We start from the raw sequence: 16,046 nt of genomic DNA, 5'->3' as shown, positions 1-16,046 counted from the left end.
TGAAAAACATTTTTTACCTGTTTACTTGAATAATGTCAATTTAATGTGTTGTCTTGATCAGTTTTTGTACATATACATGTGTATATATAAGTTATATATAAATATGTATATGTATAAAGCTTTTGGGGAGAACGAGGGGCAAGACAGAAATCCAGTGTTGTGACAAAGATTCTACATTTATTAAGAGTTTCAAGTAATGTATTGTTGTTTTGAGTTTGATTAGAAGTTATTTGCAGTTGAACTATGAAAAATGAAATGCAACTGATTCAAAGAGATTTCGCAATATTAATTTAGAATTTTTTTTCACACTCAAAAAAATTAGTTACTAGTTGGAAGAATACTCTCTTTTTGATGGGGGAAAAGGACTCCAGGTGCGATAGTTTGTATCAGTTACATGGAGCACTAACCTACATTGCACTAAGAGAAATTTGCATGCCAAAAATAAAATTTTACCAGAAATCTTGGAACCATTTAATTCCATGCACAGTAAACGAAAAAGTCTATCACTTCTGTTATTTACTAGTGCAGTTTGCTGTAACACTCTCGGAAGTGTCATACTTCAAACCAAAGGGTAAGTCACAAATTTCCAATTACTAGCAAAGAATAGTAGAGATTTGAAGAGCTCAACACCTGGGGAAATAAATCAGGATGTTAGAGTAGAAATAAAAGAATATTGGTGAAGTGGAATCAACCACAAAATAATTATGTATTTTTTTAGAGAATCCAGAATTTCATTATAAAATTCACAGTCTAATGGATTCTTCAAAAGAAAAGGGTTTGGGGAAAAAGAGAAGATTCAAAAATCTAGTTTTGACATTCCAATTACTGCCTGTTTCATTAGCTAGGTTTAGCAAAGTGGAATGGATTTGAGCACACGCAGTTTTCAGCTGCTGTGTGGCGCAGACACGTGAGCACCCAGCTCCCCCTGCAGCCTCTGTCCGTCCCCTGAGCTCTGGGGGAGGCTGGAGCTGCCCCAGAGCGGCGTGGAGGAGCTGGGAGCCTCACACCTCTCTTCTGTGTTCACATCCTGTCTCACTGCAGTTCACCCTGACCATATTCTAACCCAGTGCATGACTGAGTGCTAATACTGTATAAATATTTTGAAACATATCTTAAAAAAAAAAAATGTTTGCTTCTAACTTTTTATGATAGAGAAATATATAATTATTATGGTTGTCTTACAAATTGTATTGTGTTCTTTTTTTTTTTTGTTAAATATGTAGAAAAACATTAAGGGAATGGGGGACTTGAATGTCTGTGTGTACTGAAATGTATATAACTATTTGGAAGAACACATGTGCCAAGTATAACATGATGTAAAAATTGTAAATATATGAAAAATTCATTTTTCTAATAAAGATAATTTCTGCCAATTAATATGAAAAGGAACAATGGTATCATTCTTGTCTGTCTTCCTCGTTAAATGGAACAAGATGAGGCATCACCTGTGAAGGTGTACATTTGTTCCTCAGCCGTTGATGTGATTGGAAGGGTGTCAACAGCCACGGGTTATGAGACATCCTTTGCTGTTAGAAATTATCTAAGGGTGAAGATGTCTGAGGCTAAAGCTGACAGTATGTGCCTGGCAATCCCAGTTTAATCTAATTCACAAAGAGGATGGAGACAGTTAACTAATGCAAAACTCTTTTGTTGTGAGAATGATGCTTTGAGAGGTGCTGGGTGAGGAGGAGAGGCGAGGGCCCGGGAGGAGCTCAGTGGAGGATGGTCCCTTCACCGGGGGCACCGTCCTCCCAAATTGCGGGAGGCGTCGGATGCACGAGGCACGGTGGGCCTGCAGGAGGAGGAGGAGGAGGAGGAGGTCACCTCGGCTACAGAAGGGCAGAAGTTCTGTGGATGCACCATCCAGCCTGAGAAGGAGGTGTCCTGCCAGGAATGATGCCAGCCCTGAGAAGAGCTGGAGAGCTGGAGCTGTGGAGCTCGGCCAGGTGAGGATGGAGGGGAGCAAAGCAGGAGGTGAGGAAACAGCAGCCATGTCTCACATCTGCCATGACTTTTGGTTCCCACAAACTAGTCTGATGTTCTGGTTAATCAAAATGTAAATCAAAATAGAGGTTTTAGTGGGGCATTTAGAATTAGTTCTAAGGTTTGACCGTTTGCCTGGCTATGGGAGCTAAAGAAGTGAGGTCCACGCTGTGCTCTGTGGTTCTCTAGGAGCCCGTTTTCCATGTTGTCTCATCAGCTAATTAAAATCTTTGAATCCACAAAATGGGCAGAAACAAACCTTTGGCAATTAGAATAATGTTCTTTGAGGCAGTGGGAGGAAAGTCATTACGAAAATCCAAAGTATTCTTTTGATAAAGGGGCCTTGTGTTGAATGTAAAAATAATGACGGAGGTGAAAGGTGGCTCACGGATATCTCACAGCAGAACAGTCCCATCTATTTGTTCCCAAGATGAACACAACTGCATAGATAATAGGAGAGCTATAAAATTCGACTTCTGACCTTAATGAGGTTTTTAATGAGGAAAAACCTGCTGGGCTTATGGTCTTCTGCTAGAAGATTCTTTCAAAGGGACCCTGCCCTATTTTAATCTAAACCTCTCCATCCCATGAAACACCATGAGGTGTGCCCAAGTTACTGAATCATTATCTGAGCTTGAATGTCTGTTTTTATGTGATAATGGTGTTTGTATCCAGGCTGGTGTTGGCATCAGAGCTGCTCCTCCCAGCTCTACCTGCCAGCTGAGCTGATTCTCTCTGTGCATCTGAGTCAGCTCAGCCTCAGCTTTGATTCCCTTTGGGATCTGGTTCAAAGACACTCACATTCCCCGGGATCGTTCTTTGGAGTCTTTGCTGATGTGTCTATGGCAACTACCAGTCTTCCAAGGCTTTGCTTGCTAAAAAAAAAAAACAAAGTTTAAGTGGTGACTGGGAAATGGAAGCTTTTTAAGTGTGACATACATTGTGCATGGCACTGCCAGCAGCATTCCCAGAGAACTGAGCAATGCACCTGGCACCAACGCAAGTTTCTCCCTGTAATTTGGACTCAGAAACACCTGTTCTAAGGCCAACTGCTGAAGTCTGCTCGTGTCTATATACAGAAACACAATTCACCCTTCTTCTTGCGGTGAGTTTCCCCACTGATCATTCTGGCTGCTTGCTTCTCTGCTTCTTCCAGCAGTTTACAAACAGCATTAGCTTCCCCTTGCAGATTTGTTGCAGCACAAAAACCAAACCGTGGCTCCCACAAATTGCATTATTGATCTATCCTATGATCCTCTGTCACGCTATGCTTCTCCCACTTCAGCAGGCACTCTGGTGTGCAGCACCGGGTGCTGTTTTCCAGTGAAGAACGGAATTTCCACAAGCTGAAAGGGTCTCTGCATTGATTTCTCTCTAGATGTTCTGAGAAAAGCTTTCAGGTGGGAGGGAGGGTGGGGTTGTGTGTGTGTGGTTTATTGACTATTTATTTGTTTGCCACTAATTAGCTGACACGGGATGATCATTGCAGGTATTGACTGCATTCTGTTCAAATCAACATGCTCAAGTCTTTTTAAAGATAATGTGTGTTTATAATGTAAACAATGATTGTTCCTAAACTATGACAGGAATGATTTTAATGCACTGAGGTTTCTCAGCTTTGCAGTAGGCAATAGGGTATGGTGACACGGAATATAATAGTGATTAGCATTGTTTAGACAAGGTTACTGCAAGGTCAAAGACATTTTACAGGGGTCTCCATGCGGCTCCTAGTGTAATTTAATAGCAATAATCCTTAAAAAACTATTGGCACTGCAAAAGCACATGGTGTTTTTAGAACAGACCTCAGCCTGCTAGTTAGACGTGACCCACCTCATGAGATCACTGAACCCTTTCATAATCCAAGACTGCGTAACATTTACACTGTCTGTAAAGAGCTATGAAAGATACAAAAAGCAGAAAATCTGAACACAAAACTCCAGAGACACAAAATACAATATTAACCAGGTTTGAACGTCTCAGGCCCTCTCGTTATAGAATTGTGTAGTTCCACTAATTACTTTGGGGACTGAAGCTGTTTGGCATTTCAGAGGCTTGGATGTGAGCAGCTGTCTCCTTCCATCCTGCCTGGGGAAAAGCCAATTGAGTAGGAACCGTAACAGGCATTTCTCTGTGCTCAAGGAAAAGCAGAGACCTTGGCCGGGTTTTACTCCCAGTTCCTGGGATGGTGTAGTTTCATCAGTTAAGGGGTTTGCCAACTTAAGAAAAAGCTTCTTCAGTGTTACCACAATAGCACAATGCTGATTTTACCCTCCTCTTTCCCAGCAAGGGAAATGTGGCAAATTGCATAATTCTCCTGGTAGCTGAAATGCCTCTAAGTCTCTTTTCTGCAGTTATAAAAGAGGAACCATTTGTATACCTTGGAGAAGATAAAAGTAGTAGGAGTGAGGATGACTAGAATAGCTGATTTTCCTCCAAGAACAAAACTGCTGTTGCATTGATTTGGCCACGGTGAGTGTTTCCCAATATGGGCTTTGAAAGCTGCAGAGCATGTTAATTCCTGTTACCCTTTTTATTCTATACGTAAATGTGTGTGAAGAGCTTATGTTTAAAAATAGGGGTGGGGAGGATGCTGAGGGCTTTTTGCCATGGGGGAAACTTTCAAATAGGACTAGACAACTGTAAGTATCCTGCAAAAAAATCCTGCAAATCTCTTTGAATATGCCTCTCACAGCAAAAACTTCTAGCAGTAGCTCTTATCTAACCAAGAGCATAATTTATTTTTAATGAAACATCAAATCTCAAATTCTTAGTCCATTTAGATTTTTACTTTAAGTTGAAATGCTGAAATGATATTCAGGTCCTATTTTCCTCACCTTTAAACCCACTGCTGTTCTTTTCCATGGATGCACTATTATCTCAGCAAATGGGGGCAGCCAGTGTGACCTTAATTATATTTGTACATCTCTGAACTAAACAGCTGTGATCTTCCCACCTTCCTTCTTATTTCCCATTCTTTCCATCTAAGCCTAACAGTTTTGTTTATTTCTGTCCCTGTTAGATTGTGGAAGTGTGAGCTGCACCTTGAGCCAGACCTGTGTGGTCAGCACATTTCTGTGTGTTACAAGCATTGTAATCTCCATGTTCTTTTCTATTCCTGTCTTTATGAAAACTAACATTTTGTTTATTTCTCAACTGCCACTCTGCAAGGAGATGATTTCAGTATTCGGAGCATAAAGGCATCCATAACCTTCTTTTTCAGATGTTGGTTTTGCACTCAAAACATTTGGATAGGTTGAACTATTTCTCCTTGCTTGTGTTTATTTTTATGACATTTCTAAACACTAACATACTTTTTTCCCTAAATATTTGAGTCTGACAGGCCATTTCGGATGTCCTTTGAATTTGTTGAGCTTGGAACAGCAAAGCAATGACAGGACATTTACAGACCAGGGCTAGGGATACAGGCTGTGTTTTGTAAGGGATGCCGGACAGATTTACTCTGTGGCCTGAGTGCCCACATGTCGTGGTGTTGCATCCCGTGTGCCAAGGAATTTCTGAAGTAATGTTTAGCATTTAAAAAAGGTCGATTATGTAATGTGATGTGCTGGGCCAGACCATGACATGCTTTGAAGTCAGAGAATGAGAAACCCACAGTTTAGGTGATCAAGAAAGTTATTAAAAATTGATACCTTGAGAAAATGGGCATGTGTCTTCAATTCTTTTGCATTGCAATCTAAATAGATCACGAATTTATTTCTTTGGGGAGCTGGACGCAGGTAGCAGAACCAGTTTTATAGAGAGAAATTGAGGCAATGTGAATACAGCCCTATTTAATCATGGTGTTTTACATATTTCTCAGAGCAGTGGGTGGGTACATTCGAGTGTGTAAGAACCAGAGCTGCCAGCTCGTTGCTCACATCAGTGTATTCCCCAGCTGGTTCTGCATATTTCTCTTCTTCCCGAGGCTGGCAGGGAGGGGAGGATGTGAGGTGATCTGCAGCACGATGCTTGTACCTTCTTGCTGTCTGTGGGCTACAGCCTCACATCGGTTTGACAGCTGGACTCGATGATCGTGGAGGCTTTTTCCAACCATCATCATTTTATAATTCTGTAACTGTAGAGCCTCAGTGCTGGAACACAAAAGCCTGTTGTTTTAGACAGAAAGCTGAGGGGTAGTTATTTACACACAGGCAGCCCAGGAGGAATTAACTACAAATGAACTCCAGTGAGCTGCAGTCTCTTACCCCGTGTGCCAGCAGTGTGTGTGGCTCGGCAGCCCGGGCATCAACAGCTGCGCTGATGTGCACAAAGACCAATTACCATCCTCCTAATTGCAAAGTGTTCCCACTGGCTTCATTGTGCTGGTGTGACCCAGGGAAAACTTGGTTCCGGGTTCTTAGTCTCCACCAGGCACTGCAGGGCTTGAGCAGACTGGGCATGGGGCTGTTACCGCGTCAGGGCTGCTGTTGTTCCCGTGCTGTGTGTTCGTGTGTGCGCACCTGTGCCTGCGTGTGCATGTTTTAAACAAACAGCTCCTCTAATCCTCTCTAGGACGACTGCAATGCTCTGGTCACAGACCCTTATTTCCTGATTTTAGCAGCAATGGGTAATTTTTAGGGCGATGGATGACTCGGTGTTTGTTAAGGCCGGAGAAACCCTGGCAGTGTGTGCCGGAGAGCCCTGGCAGCGCCGTGTGCTGAGGACGGCCTGTGGTGTGTGATGGCTGTGTCCTGGGGAGGATGGAAAACCTCGGCCCTGCTTGAAACAGGGTTCTGTGAAAGTCCTGCATCATTCTTGGTAGGGATCAAAGCACATTCCTAGACTGGGAATCTCAGGGTGGTTTCTAATGCTGGCCGGGCATTACCATGTCATGGGATGCTGCGAGCCCTGGTTTCCCTCCAGCCTCTTCAGTCTGAAAGCAAGGCCTTTGCTGCAGTTACTGTCCCTTGCCATCATCTCATATGGAGCAGGCACTAAAGTCTTGGCAGAGACTTACTGGCCTTGCAGCAAGGAAATAGTTAATAGTGTTAAATTACTAGTTTTTCTCCTCACCTGCAGTCCACTGGCATAACTTCACCATCTCTCTCCCTTTGTCAGCAGAAGCCTGAAGTACAGGGAGGCGTAGAAAAGCAGAGAATGTCACCGAGCCACCAATATTTAGGATGAAGTGTAGCAATGAAGGTAAAGCCTCCAAAATGGTCTTATTCCACAACTGCCAGCAAGGCAAACTATAAATCCTTGACAGGACTGACACCATGTTGCTCTTCATACTGTGGAGTCACGTTTGCAGTGTGAGCACACAAAGTGCTGCTTTTAAAGCTGTGGACTTGAAATTAATAACAACTCAAGGAAAATGCTGGGTTTTTTGACCTTTGTGGGATGCTTTGCCCTGAGCTTACACAGAAACTTCTTTTTCTTTTAACCTTATATAAGTTATGTTGTTAGATCATGTTTTAAAAGACTTTTCCTCGTGATATTTTCAGTGGACACACTTGTGACATTTGCTGTTCGTATGACCCCTGTGAACTCACTGAAGTGCCCTCAGGGAGTCATGAATATGAAAGTGTTTCCTTTTTTTGGCTTCATTTTTCACTGTTCTTGCTGGCTGGTTGGTTGTGTACAGTGCAGAGCAGCTGTCCTGACTGTTATTGTTCTGTCCTCCTTACAAGGGGCACAAAGGAAAAGTCTTCTGGAGAAAGCAGCTTTGTTTCCCCTCAAGAACTTCAACATGAGAAAAATCACAGAAAAAGAGGACTTAATGAAAGAATTTGAACTATTACAAGAGGGATCAAAATATCTTTTTAATGAGATAGGTTATAAAAAGAAAAGTAATGTAATAATGGTTTTGGAAATTTAATCAGAAGAGTTGATTCATATTCCAAAAATTATCTTTGTTGCATCTTCATCAAGGGCCTGCATTTTAATGGTCCACCAATAAAACTAAAGATCTCTCTGTGGATATAAGATGGTGACAGTCCTACTTTAATATTGTGATGTCTTTTAATTGCCTTCCCTGCACAGTCCGTGCCCAAACCCCACCACATCTGTCCATGGAGCTCTTTGTTAAACTGGCAGGTGAGGGGGAGAAACAGGAGGGCCGGTGTCACTGACTATCTCAGTACAATGGCACAAGTGTCCATCCACTGGCAGAAAATAAAGTATCAAATGTCTGTTTCAAAGGAAAAAAAAAATCCCAGCAGAAACTTTGCTTCAGGAGACATGAAACTGTGAGTAAGAAGCTGTATTTGCAATTGAGACTTGTTTGCCAGTGCAGGAAGAGGCAGAGTGAGAGAGTGACAGTGTTGGGGATGGGGTGGCACAGCCACATGGCAGCTGCATCAAATGTAGCAATGCCCCACTCCAGTTTCTCCATTTAATAAGGAAAATAGTTTTCAGCCCATATAACCACCAGAAGAAACCCCTCCTCTTGCTGATAAATGCTACCAACTGCTGAATAAAAATTGTGTAATTTGAATAAGTGATGCAGCAGGGTATTCAGGCCAGCAATTCTGCTGTAGGGCCTGAGCACTGGGAGGCGCAGTGCTGTCCTGCCATGTGCCGCTGAATTCAACAGTGTTGCCAGCGGATTCAAATGAATCTCCTGAGTGCGGACAAGCCGGTTTTCCATTCCCCGATGTGCTGGTGTAAGTGTTACACTTCCCAAAAGTGATATAATGCCCCCCAATATTTGGTTGACTCATTTTACTTCTTGTATTTATTTACATTTTAATTGCTATAGATGGAATAAATTCTCTACTTTGAAGTTTTATTACATTAATGAAGCTGGCATATTGTAGCCTAACTAATTTTGGAAACTTCAGCCTTTCCAGTTCTGTGAAAGAGAAATTCAAGTAAAACACAATGAGGCCTGAGTAGGTTGTTCAACACATGGCACCCTGATATCCTCAGAACTCCAGAGGGGAAGAAAAAGATATCTATCAAATTTCATAGTCAGCAAGAACACTAGCCCTTAATAAAATTGAGTGTGGTGTTTTGGGATTTTTTTAAGGAACAAGATTTATAAATAATTACACTTATTTTTTCTTTCAATTTTTTAAAATTATTTTTTAAATCCTTCCCAGTACCTTTTCTCCTGTGATACGTTTCCTCTTCCTAGAAATAAGCACTGTGGTGTATCCTGACAGACAGAGACAGCAGCATGGTTTTAGGAGCCGTGTGTATGTTCTGGACTCTGACAGAGTTGTCTCCAGGTATGTCATAGCCCTCTATGTTTGCACCCATTTTCAAATATTTTTGTCTGTTGTGTGAAGCCTCCAACAGGAACTAATGAAATGTCCTCATCTGGTGAAGAGTGGTGGGTGGGAGTGCGGGAGCCCCTTGGGGTTTGTGCACAGATGAGCCCTGACACTGAATTTCAGCCCTGTGGAGGGGACACAGCCCTCACCTGTGAATGTCCTGCTGGCACCAGGTTGTCCTAGTTGCTGCTGAGTGTCAGAAGAATTGGTTTCTGTTCAGCCATCCTTGATGTTATGTCCTTTCATACCTATGAGAGAAACTGTCTACGCAGGTGCCGGTGCAGAAATACATCAGTTGAGCTGTGAACAATGAACTACATTCTTTCTTCTAACACTGAATTCAGATCTTGTTAAAAAGAAAAAGAAAAAAATAGGACAGGTTGCACAGGGAACAAGAACTTTCAGTTCAGACCACGCCAGGGTAGGTAGTGAGTCTGAAAGGCCTTGTCAGCTTTATGTTCAGCTGGTGTGTGCAGTGTTGTGAGCAGCAGAATTGTGTGTATTGCACAGGCAGTGCTGAGGATGCTGCTGACTCCTCTCACTACCCTGTCAGCCTGAGAAACTTAGAAAATCGGTCTTCCCCAGTGTGGATGTCTCATCTGTTGAGTGTACCATGTACTAGACGTTTTAAAATCCTTGTATTTTCCCACATGACTTCTTTTGGAGCAAAGTGCAGCTGCAAATGGATTTCCACTCTCTAATTTCCTTCCCTTGCAATGTGGCAACTTGAAGCTTGGCAAATGCAGTTTTTATAACCTATGACAAATGCGCTCATAACCTTGTGCTTTAACATCAGCTGCTCACCGTTCTTGCCTTAATCTGAAAAGCTTGATAATAAACATTCAGGCAGGAAAAACTATTGAGACTATCGAGTGGTGTTGTAATAACTCTGATTCGGTACCTTGAAGGGCTAAAATGAAATTGAACCTGATAACATCAGTTCTGTGCAACCTGTCTTTTCTACCAGCTTTTAATCATTTTTCATAACAACTCTGCATTAACACTCTATTCTGGAAACTCATTCCTCTGTTGTTCTCTGGTATTGCACACTCCTTGTTTTGCTTTTCTAAATAATATTTCTTTCTCTCATTCATCGGTGCTCTCAATGTATCGCCAGGTAGATTTGATGGATTTCTCATCCTGAAAGCCATCTGCTCAGTTATGTTAGATAACATAAACCCATCCACCAAAACATAGCTTGATAGAAGTTCCTGCTAAACCAAAGAACTCATTTATGATCCTTCTTTCAAACACTTGCACCCTGGCCAGGCCCTCCCAGCTGAAACTTTTCAGACAGTGCTGGGACACATTTTGGCCATGGTAAGAGTTCCTGGGGACTGCCTGGGGAGGCGGGCCTGAGTGCGTGGAAAGAGGTGGAAAGGAGTCATATTCCTGTAGTAGGTTATTGTGCCCAAAATCAGGAGATGGATGAAACTGGGAGGACGGGATTCAGGGACAGTGGAGAAAGTAGGGTGGACAGTGTGTCCTTGGAGCCTGGGGGTTGGGTGACCCTAAAGAAGAGCAGCAGCAGGATAAGGGGCTCTGTTCTGATCCAGGGAAGTTCAGCTCCTGCTCTTCTGGCACGCACCTTTGTGCAGGCGATCAGAGAACTGGGTATGACAGTAAAGGGCTTCACAAAGGGGAAAAAAACCCCAAAACACCTAAATAAAACTCTTTATTTCTTCTAACCAGGCCTTTTTTGCCCTGCACATGCAAGGTGGAGAGCTGCCTGTGCAAAGGGCCGTGTCTGGGGCTGCGGCCTGTCCTCTGGGCTGCTGGATGGAAAATGCATCTGCCATCAAGACTTCAAGCTGTGGTAAAAGCCTGAAGGGTTCTGAGACATTCAATCTAGTTTGTAAGAGCAATATCGTGGTTTGTCATGCTCATGACTGAACAGTTGTGTTTCTACTGTGTTTTGACTGGAGAGATTTTCTGTTTGACCTGCCCGTGTACAGAAGCACTCTGGCGTGAACCACATGGGCTGTACTCAGGCTAAAAAGGAAGTATTTTTAACTTTTGCTCAGATATCTCTTATCCCAGTCAGTCAGAGTTGTGGAGGTCACTGGTCGGCAGCACAGGGGTATGTGTCAGGGCAGCCCAAGCAGTGGGTCAGGCAAGGGAGGTTTTTGGTCGGGGTGATGGGTGTGGTGGCTGGGGGTTGGCACAGCCATGAGCATCAGGAGCCCAGCTTTTCTCAGCCTGAAAAGACACTGTGGTGTTATACAGAGCCCAACTGCTGCTGACTGCATCCAGCTGCATGAAAAAGTGTCTACGGAGTTTGTGGCTTCTAAAACATGCAAGTGTATGTGTAATTTTCACCACTTCCCACCATGGGAGAGGTGGGATTTCTCGCTCAGAGGGATGCATGTTGTACTGACTCTGGAAAATGAAGTTCCAAGTGGAATTTCACAGCCTCGCCCTCCTCCTCAGAGCTCACAGGGCTTCTGGTTTCCTTTGGCAGGAGGTATGCCATGTAAAAAGTTACTCCTGGAGGGACTGAGTATTTCTTGGGCTAATGACCTTGCATTGGTTGCAATCCTTGAAGCTTCTAAGTTCGTGTGCTGAGTGCAATAAGGGCAGGGCGGCTAGAACCTGTACTGTAGCTTAATGAAAACTAATGCAAGTTTAAATAAAAAGAAGCAAACAAGTCCCTAGTGACATACCTGAGCTACAGGTCCACAAAATTTAATTAATCTTTCCTTTGTATTAAACATTATGATGCAGGGAGGAATCTGTGCCGAGGACAGCAGTGACTAATTTCACAGCAGGGAGTCAACTTCTGTGTGTGATTTTGTCTCGCCACATGCCTGGAAGCGGGTACAAAGGAACAACAACTGAGGACCTCAGGTACAGAGACAGCTGCTGGATGGGCCAGGTCATGAGCTGACATCACCAGGTAAATATAGGCAGGAGGTGTTTGGTCTTTTTCAATCGAGAAGTAAAGGGAAATATTTCCAGTGCATGTTTGAAACACCTCTGCTGCTCCAGATGGTGTGTCAGTGGTCTGGGCTCTGACCCCAGCCGCTGGTGGGGCTTGGTTCTACATGGCACTGGCCACAGGCTTGCAACCCTTTGGCCAAATGTCCCAGGAACAGCAGGTATGTACAGTTAAAGCTTTATATCTCACATGTTAACCACATAAACCTTTCCAGAGGTTTAACATAACCATTTGCAGGGCAAGAACCTTTAGTATATCCTCACAACAGGCAGAAGTTCCTCCTCAGTAGCCCCTACCCACAGCTGCTCGCTTCCATCTTGCAGATTTGGATAAACAATGACGAGAGGGGTAAATATTTGCTCAGGAGATTCATACCAATATCTATGAACTGGGTGAAGGTCTGCATTTTTCCTAGCCAGGATCCTGTTTACTGCCCCAATTTCAGACCTCCTGCCATAGCCTTAGAGAGAGTAAATATGCCTGGGATTCACTGAAATCTGCTTTTCGTGTACCTCTGCCCCTGGAATCAGCTTCCTGCGCTGGCAGGAGCACCTTCACAGGAGGAGGCAGCTCCTCGCTCCTGAGGAGGAGGGCTTTGGTCTGAGAGCAGCTGGGGGATACTGGCAGCTGCACCAGCTGCTGCTGCAGGCTTGCTCTGCAGGATTTCCTTCTGGCAGCAGTCAATGCTTTCTTTTATCTTTAAAAAAATAAAAAAATATTAAAAAAATCCCCCTCCCACTGCTGCACGATGGATTCCCTGTCCTGGAAAGTAGAGCAAGACAATAAGAGTCCTACCCCTAGTGCAGGTATTTTAGAGGGGGCTTGACAGGCTGGAAGGTGATGCCTCAGCCACAGCCCCACCTTGGTCAGCTCATTGATTGCTGGTGTGGGGCAGCCCCAACAGGCAGGGAGGGCAGGGAGAGACGGGGCTCCTGCCTCCCAGAGTTACAGGGTTTGAAGGGCACCATCTCACACACTTTGACAGTGCGGGGGTGTTGTAATTCTCTAGGGAATGGTTTCTGCCTTTGACCCCCTGGAGTTTCCTTACCGCATAGAATGACCCTTCCTTCCTTTCTCGACCTAACTGGCCGAGTGCCAGCCATACTCCCAGAGTGGGAGACTAGATAAGACCCCTGTACTTCCTTGTTCTTCCTCTCGCCCCCTGGAACCCTTTGAGAATAAACGCCTTGGAATGATCCTGGGGTAAGAGCCTCTTTTGGAATCTTTTGTCCTGTCCCTGTGAGCTATCCCTCCAAAGCCTCTCAAGAGCCAGTCCCGGGTGGGGCTGCGGGGGATATTTCCCTGGGAGATCAGCAGTTTACAGACTCTTTCCACTGACTTTCCCTCTGACACCTCATCTGCTGTTTCTAACCTTGACCACTTTTGGTTATACCAGTAGTGTTTCTACCCCTGAATACGCTCCACAAATCACTAGAATCACTTTACACCCAGCTGGCGATGGAGACTGTGTCTCCCAGAGCTGGTGGTCAGCCAAAAGAGCTGGATTTGCTCTGGGGACTCAATATTTGTAGAGCTAAAGACCCAAAATAAGCATGAGGAGATGATGTGGCAGATTTCGTGAGAGAAATGTCTGAACTTCTGTGATGAGTTTATCTTGCCACTCTCTGATGAGGTACTAACCTGACAAAAAGCAGGTGGTTGATGAAGTGTCGCAGTCATCTCTGTGGCACTGGTGATCCCAAGGAGGGCACTCTGACAGGGAAAAGGAGCTGTGTTTCCTCCTCTGCATGTCTTGCATGTAATTTGTTGCACGGGCTGACGGCACTGTGAGAGATGAGCAGCTCATCACTCCTTGGGTCTCTCCCTCGCCTTTCCCATCAGACATTTAATGTACAGTGCGTATTCCTGACTGCCGCAGTGCCGGGAAGTCTCTTGCCATAGAATTTTGATTGAGTTTGGGTTTTTCGCATGTGGTTTTGTTGAAAATACAGTTTCACAAGAAATACAGCATTGCTTCAGAGCTTTCACTATCTGTTGGTGCATGACAAAAAGTTAGAATCCTTACAGAAAAACCTGAAAATATTAACACAGGAAAATTGGCAAATGTATTTATAAGTTAATCCAGAGAAAAGTGCTCATAGTGGTATGTTGGGTTTTTCTAATGGGGATGGAAAAGCAGAAGAGCTGTCAACATTATTTTATGCCAAATAAGTGATGATAACAGGGTCAGTCTTTTTTAACGCCCTCTTTCCTCTGTTTGACTTATACTTGACTTATTGAAGCCAAAGACCTGCATTATTTCATAAATGCATTGGGCACAAATGCTCTGATGGGGAAGAAGTTAATTAGGATGAGGAGGGAAGCTGCTTTCCAGGTGCAGGAGCCATTAGTATTCTTCTGCTCTAGTTCCCTGAACTGCTGCATTTATTAACCTTTAGCCAGATCAGAGCCGATTTCTCCTGTTTCTTACATAATGTTGGAATTATAATTGACAGCACTGATGAAAGGGAAAAGTCTCTCTGCAACTCAAATTTTTCTTGCTTTCATGTAGAGGGTTTTAGAACAAGAGTCTTATCAGCTGTGAATAATTGCATCTCATTAGCTGTGTACTGGAGTTATATGTACATGCATATTGGAGTCGTGTATATATTTGGCTGGGAAATGTTATGGCTTGCTTCAAGTGGCACTGGGGATGTGAAATTCAGTGTGCATGGCATGTTTATGTAACTGAGTGACTTTGCTGAAGAGGTAGGAGATGATGGTTGCACATTTGGGTGTTTGCAATGGTTTTCCCCGGTACCTCAATAGGTTTTGCCCTTCTAGGAAAACTTAGTTCTGTGCTGATCTCGTAAATCCAAATTCACAGAAAGTTTTGGAGACTCTAATAGATAGAGAAAACTGCCAAAAAAGTAATTTGTATGAGAATGCTAAGTTGCCTTAGCCCTCAAATCCTTTAGAACATTAGGAAGATCAAATAGTCCATTTACAATCTCTTGATTGCACCTTTTAGTTCTTTGGTTTTTTTTTTTTCCATATGGCCACAAGAGGGTTCTTTTTAATAGAATGAGGTGTTTTTTTTCCAAGAGGGCAGGTCTATTCTCCTTAAAGGGGCTGAGCAGTCATCCAGAGATGAGTTTCCATTGAGCAGAAGCTGCCGCTGCCACATGGGTCTATGATAGGGGCTCCCACCCCTGGGAATAACCTGGCTGCAGAGCAACCATTAATTGCTTTCTGGTGCAAGGACTATCTTGTCATTGCTCGCAGTTCAGAGGCAATTCAACTCACACACACATATATTGGCATGAAGAAAATGCCAACTGCTCTTATTTCCAGCAAAACAGTGACATAATTGTCAAGCCGATGGAAAACAAAAGCTTTCTCCTAATTTATTTTTATTAAACAAAGAAAAAAAATCTGCTGTTTAACTAAGGAAGGCTTTCCCCATTTGCAGGAAAAGACAGCTAAAATGTAATGCTGGGACAATTCACGATGAAGTTGTTGAAATATGAGTGTCATATAAATCCTCATGGATTCTTTCTTTCCAAAATGCAAACTGCTGATTTCTTCTTGATCCTATTGGATTACAGATATTTAACCTAGGCGGAGCTTTCATGTAGGGTTCATTTTATATTATTGTTTTCTCAAAAACCTGTCCCTTTATATGCAGCATAACATCAAATTATAGGAATATTTCTTATTTTAGGCTACTTTATGCTTTCTCTTAAAGTAGAATATAAAATATCTTTTTTTTTTTTTTTCCCCTTAAGTTAACTTGTGTTTGACAGCTTTGTCTTTGGTTCAACTGAAGGATTTCAGTACCTGACCAGAAAGTTCTGGGAATCAAATTCCCAGTGCTGGCCAGCATAGTGCACAGCAAGTAGATAAGAGTCCAGAAATCACATTTCCACTTGTGTCAAGATGAACATTTGAAGGACAGGATTACTGCT

General features: G+C 43.3%; 1 long non-coding RNA gene across 1 annotated transcript in view; it reads left to right on the top strand.

The window, feature by feature from the left end:
• Nucleotides 1–12,028: 12,028 nt before the first annotated feature.
• LOC136298028 (uncharacterized) overlaps nucleotides 12,029–16,046 on the top strand; it is a 41,026-nt gene continuing 37,008 nt past the window's right edge. The window contains exon 1 of the long non-coding RNA XR_010723258.1: nucleotides 12,029–12,096. This is a non-coding gene — a long non-coding RNA (uncharacterized lncRNA). The remainder of the gene's footprint in view (nucleotides 12,097–16,046) is intronic.

This window comes from Chamaea fasciata, unplaced genomic scaffold (assembly GCF_029207755.1).
Source record: "Chamaea fasciata isolate MVZ Bird 193981 ecotype frontalis unplaced genomic scaffold, bChaFas1.0.hap1 SCAF_16, whole genome shotgun sequence".
Classification (NCBI taxonomy): domain Eukaryota; kingdom Metazoa; phylum Chordata; class Aves; order Passeriformes; family Sylviidae; genus Chamaea; species Chamaea fasciata.
Note: the sequence above shows the minus strand (reverse complement) of the source record. Positions and strands in the feature narration are given on the sequence as shown.